The sequence below is a fragment of the Bidens hawaiensis genome, unplaced genomic scaffold, assembly GCF_021521415.1.
Source record: "Bidens hawaiensis isolate Kalapana, Puna unplaced genomic scaffold, B.hawaiensis_p1.1 tig00034619_1, whole genome shotgun sequence".
NCBI classification, from domain to species: domain Eukaryota; kingdom Viridiplantae; phylum Streptophyta; class Magnoliopsida; order Asterales; family Asteraceae; genus Bidens; species Bidens hawaiensis.
Genome location: NW_027505331.1, coordinates 159,363 through 165,506, shown reverse-complemented (window position 1 = coordinate 165,506; position 6,144 = coordinate 159,363). Strand labels below are relative to the sequence as shown.

The 6,144-nt window shown below is 33.6% G+C and overlaps 1 pseudogene; it reads left to right on the top strand.

Annotated features, from left to right (window-relative positions):
* The first annotated feature begins 5 nt into the window (after positions 1 to 5).
* LOC143612474 (laccase-4 pseudogene) lies at positions 6 to 1,079 on the top strand (annotated as a pseudogene).
* Positions 1,080 to 6,144: the final 5,065 nt, after the last annotated feature.

Genomic DNA, 6,144 nt, shown 5'->3' with positions numbered 1-6,144 from the left:
CCGCTACTCAAAAGGCCGGTAAATACCTAGTTGCGGCCTCACCATTTATGGATGCACCAATTGCAGTTGATAACATTACTGCCACCGCGTCTCTACATTACTCGGGTACCGTATCTTCTACCGCCACTCAGCTGATTGCTCCTCCACCAAAAAACGCCACTCCTGTGGCTAACAGTTTCATAAATTCGTTAAGAAGCTTGAATTCCAAAAAATACCCCGCCAATGTTCCGTTGACCGTTGATCATTCATTGTTTTTCACAATTGGTCTAGGGATCAACCCGTGTTCAACTTGTGTTAATGGTAGCAGGGTTGCGGCTAGTATTAATAATGTCACGTTTATTATGCCCAAAACCGCGCTTTTACAAGCACATTATTTCAATATAAGTGGTGTATTCACCGATGACTTCCCTAGCAAACCATTGATACCCTATAACTACACAGGCACACAACCAACAAATCTTGCAACTACAAACGGTACAAGGTTATACAGACTTCCTTATAACGCCATGGTACAAGTTGTTTTACAAGACACAGGGATGCTAACCCCTGAGAGTCATCCACTTCATTTGCACGGGTTTAACTTTTTTGTTGTCGGAAGGGGGATTGGTAACTACAACCCTGCTACCGATCCTAAGAAATTTAATTTGGTTGACCCTGTTGAAAGAAACACCGTTGGTGTCCCAGCTGGTGGTTGGACTGCTATTAGATTTAGAGCTGACAATCCAGGTAAACAATCGTGCTTATATTTCTAATATTCGTTTGATTCTACAGCCTTTTATTGTTGATTTATATGAAACATACATCATTCCATTTTTTTGTTTTAAATCTTGTAGGTGTGTGGTTCATGCATTGTCATTTGGAAGTACACACAACATGGGGATTAAAAATGGCATTTGTTGTAGACAATGGTAAAGGCCCAAACGAGTCGGTTATCCCACCTCCTAGTGACCTCCCAAAGTGTTAGAACAATTAACGAGCGAGTTACCAAAGAGTTCTTTTGGGCAGCCAAAACTAAGTTGCTCCCGGTCAAATAAACCAAGTATAAACCAAGCCCAGTTGCTATTGGTCTTTAATATCATGTATTAAAAGTGAGTTAAGATTTTATTTTTTTTTTTAATTTCTGTTGTTAAATATATTGCCCTACGAAGTTGAGTGGTTGTGTAATTATTTGTGGGATTTCAAATACAGTTTATAAGGCTTTAAAAATACTAATCTAAGATATCTTTGGTTGTGGATTTTTTATGTGTTTGGTTTTGGTTTACGGATTTTTTTTAATTGGTTGGAGTTATATAATGTCAAAGGATATTTGAATTTATGATGAAACTTGAATTTCTTGAATTTTAAGTTCAATGCCCTAAGTTTTAGTTACAAGCATTTGATTTTTATCCTGTATTTGGATATAATGTCCGACCTAATTAACAAATCTTATAACAAAATTTGTATATCTTAATCTAAACTGCATTTAATCTTAATTCTTATAAATGTATAAGCATCTAGCTCAAGGAATTTGTTGGAGAAACTATAATCACTTTAAACAATTGCAGGTTGAAAGAAACAAATTTGTAATTAGAATTTTGACTAGCTAGAAAGTTGTTGATGTATATATAGTGGAAAACCTGCATATTATCGTCTTGCATAAAAAGGTGCTTTAAACATTTAAATATAAACATATAAAAGTAAAAATGTTCATGAGTTAGTCAAATATTACTAAAAATCAACCATGAAAATATGCATCGCTCAAACATGGGACCATATGGTCCATATGACAGCAATCATCTTCTTGATATAGACCGAATGACTGCCTAAACGACTCTAAATTGTTTTGACGTGTGTTAAGCTCGGATTCCACCTTTGTTACCGAGCCACCATGTCTTTTAATCCTCATCACCACCTTGGACGACCATACTCCTTTCAAACACATCATGGCTCTTTAGAAACTTTATTTCTTGCATCTATAGGCTTAAAACTCACGTATGGTGAGTGTGTGAAGTCCAAAATATGAATTTTTGGGTTCAAGGAGGTTTGATTAGTGTGTACTTAAAGAAAAAGTCAAGTTTGATTCTTAACATCAATTATAAGCAACCTTCTTCATCTTGGTAAGAAACCTTGATCCAAAAAAAAAAAAAAAAAAAAATCTTTATGTTTAACTAAGCTTAATGATGGTATTTTCACCAGAATCTTATTAGGATTTAAGATTTCAGTTTTTAAGTGTTGATTTGGACATCATAACTCGTTCTTCATCTTCATGGTTAAGGCCTTCTACATTCCAAATATTGAGATGTGTACGTTTTAAAGGAAACTTGTCACAAGCAAGGTTAAAATCGGACCAAATGTGATATTACAAGGTCTAGAATGGAAGATCTCAAACCACATCTAAGTCAAACACCATCATCACTTCAAGTGTTAATTATATATATGGATGCGTCATTCAAGCATATTCGGTGGCGAACCTAGAATTTTATTTACGGGGTCGATCGGAAAATTTTGGGTGTCTGTCTTATATCACCAAATTTATAAAAATAATTGGTTGTGCATACAGGTGTGGTCAAGTCCGGCCCGACATGCAATAAAAGGATAAACAAATTAAATTTCCTAAAGTTTATTTATCATATTTATTAGGGCCGTTAATTTATGACACGAACTTGTTAACACGACATGGGTTTTAATAGGTTTGGGTTTGTGCTAGGGATGAGCTCGGTACCGACCAGTACCGGTACCAAAAATCCCAATCCCGAAAATTGCAAATTTTTGGTACCGGTATTTAAGGTAAAATTCGGGAAATACCGGTACCGTACCGGTCCCGATAACTCAAAACCTTAGTACTAATTCGATATCGACGGTACCAAATCGGTACCGGTACCAATCGGCACCATACCGATTTTTGCTCATCCCTAGTTTGAGCTTAACAAGCTTCGTGTTTTAAGCAAGTCGACCTATTTAAGACATGTTTAAATTCGTGTCCTAACAGGTTAAAGACCTGTTAACCTGTTAGTAACACGTGTAGATTTTTATTTTAAAAAATATGTATATGTATGCACTCCTAAGGTCTTAAACCTAAAACCATACTTACAAACGACATTTAATTAATGCCTGTCAGAACCCAATATTATGTTTTTTATGGATGTTATGCTTTGCTTATATGGTTTTTTGTTTCAAGTATGCTATGGATTTGTCGTCTTTTGTTTCAAGTATGTTATGGATTTGTCGTTTTTCGTTTCAAATATGTTATGGATTATCTATTCATTACGACTTTTATGCTCGTTTTGAATATTTTGGTTTCGTTACACATGTATTATTCATTGTGTCTTTAAACAGGTCACTTAACAGGTCTTAACAGGTTAACATGTTACTAAACAGGTTCGTGTTCGTGTTTGGAAAAGATGACATGATTAGTTATCATGTCGTGTTCGTGTTTAGCACAACAGGTCATCGTGTCTTATCGTGTTGTGTCCGATATGTTATGGCAGTCCTATTATTTATATCTTATGAATGCATAAGTATGTTATTACGTATATTAGTAAATTTAATTTTTTGTTGTATTTAACCACCCGTATGTTATACATGCTATATCTTAGTATGCAATGATTCATCAAGCTAGTTAATTTAAGGTTAAAAATTAAATTATTATATGTTATGGTTAAAAAAATAAACGAGTTACTATTTTTTGTATTTAAATTATAAAAGTGAAAAGGTAATGTGATTATTGAAGTTTATTGAATACCCTAAGTTGAGTTGTAATATTTGAAGGTCTTGTTCAGTTGTTTGTATCTGTGTGTGTCACACCCCAACCGACGGCGGAATACGTCAAGGTGAGACGGTGATTGTTCATAGCACATGATACTACGTGTTACAATAGTCGTTAAATTTAATTTAATATCAAGCAATACAGAGATACAATGAATTGTTTTATAGTCATCTAGGTCCAATCATGCAATCCTATATCTTGCATCAAGTAATCTTCAACAAACAAATTTCCAATACCTGAAAAACATGCGAGGGTGTCAACTAAAAATAGTTGGTGAGAACATAGGTTTTAATAATATAAGTTTTAAGTTGAAAGCAATCCATATGTGTTAAGTTACTTTGTATACTTTGTGATTACAACCAAACCTCTGACACGTTTAGCGAGTCGTCTAATCCACGATTAGGCTATTATGTTTAATGTTTAACGATCGTCGGATTCTGAACACACAAGCCTCTAACTAAGGCCTGCGTGGGCGGGTCGGGCCAATAGATCTATCATCATACTACCACGGGCTTTAACAAGTTAATGGTTGTACATGCGATTAAGTATACACTTGTAATAATCACACAATGAATATCATGAATAAAGCTTGAATCAAATAATATGTAAAACAAATTGATTATGCATGTTTCCACCCCGAAGTATAAAACGTTTAAAAGCATGTAAAAGGGGCTATGAACTCACCTTCGTTGATGAATTGAGACTTGTAACGCTTTTGTTTAGAGCCCTAATGATCAAGAAAGTTGTTAGAATGTAACCCTATTTCGGTGGAATAGAATCTCCGACCTTAGGTTCCCAGGAAAAGGTAAGTGGGTCCATTCACGCCCGGACACGCCACTTGGTTTTTCCTTAGGCCGTAGCCTTGGTGACAGAACCCTTGGTTGAATATCTATAGACTTGGTGTTTGTTTGGAAGTACAATTGGATTTTAGGGTTTCAAGTGATACTTTATGGTTTAGGGTTTTAGATTATCTTTTCTAGAAAAAAATAGGTTGTTTACTATTCAAGACACGAATTTTTAAAAATAGTAAACCTTTGAGTTAGATTACGAAAATTTTATATCTTGTAACCGTATGACTTTTTTAAGATGTATATTTTTTATAAGATTTAAGTGTTTATAAAAAAATATATAAAATTCATAGACTACCAAGGGGTCTGATTTTGAGTCAGTTTAGTAGAAAAATAACTAAAAATCGATACTTTAACAAATTGAGGAGATTCTAGTTGGATAATTTTTATAATTAGAAGGTCTACAATATATCCAAAAATTGGGTCATAATTCGTAAACATGAGTGAGTTATGACATTCGTTTTGAGGCTAAAGTTATCTGTTAGGATTTTCAGCAAGACCCTTTGTTAAAGAAAAATAATAAAAACGTTTTTAAAGTTTATAAAATTTTACACCAAAAATTACAGAGATACTAGACACATAAATAACCAATTTAGGCTTTTGAAATTCATGATTTGGATATATTATGACCGAGATCTAAGCGTTGAAATAAAAGGTTTTTCTGCAGAATGAAAGAACAAAACATTATACGGAAATTAGAACTTACTAGGAAGGAAACGAGTTGTGAATCTTTGAGAGGATGATGATCACGAATTTTCAACCTTGGGGCTTTGGAATATGCAGGTTTGGAATGAATTTTAGGGGTGCTAGAGAGTTCTATTTATAGGGGTGTTTAGAGAAGAGATTATGATGAATTAGAGATAGAATTTGACTAGGACTTGAATTCAAATTTGGATAAGGCTAATATTGGAGATCAAGAATAGAATATTCTAGAAGGTTATTCTTAATTTGAATTTAAGGATATAAATAAAATTACTTTAGGATAAAATTGACAATGACAAATATTAAATCTAGGCATCCCTGGTAAAACGTGTCACGTTAACGATTAACCATGTATAACTAAATGTACATGGAAACATGTAATTGTGCATATGAAAATAATATTAATAACTAGAAATAAATAATATATGATTCCATAATAATATAGATGGTGAACTAATACATGGACCTTATTAAATACGAGTATAAAAGACTAGTGATTTCATGCATGAAAATGCATAGGTGTTACAGTGTGAGAAAAAAATAGATGGACATTGGATGCTTTTAACCATCTTTTATATTATGATAACTGTCACATCCCGATCCAGGGCCTAGAGATGTGACCAACAGTTGGTACCTGTTTTGTAAATATATCAGAGTAACGGATTCATTTTAGCGGAAGTCTTTATATATTAAAATATTAATTTACATTATCAAAATTACTCGGGAATTTAACACCCGAGTTTCAGTTTTACAAAATAGTGTTATTAATAATACAAGGATTCATGATATTCAAAAATGAGTCATCTTGAGCGATCTTCTACGATTCCAATCCTTGTATACCATCTAATT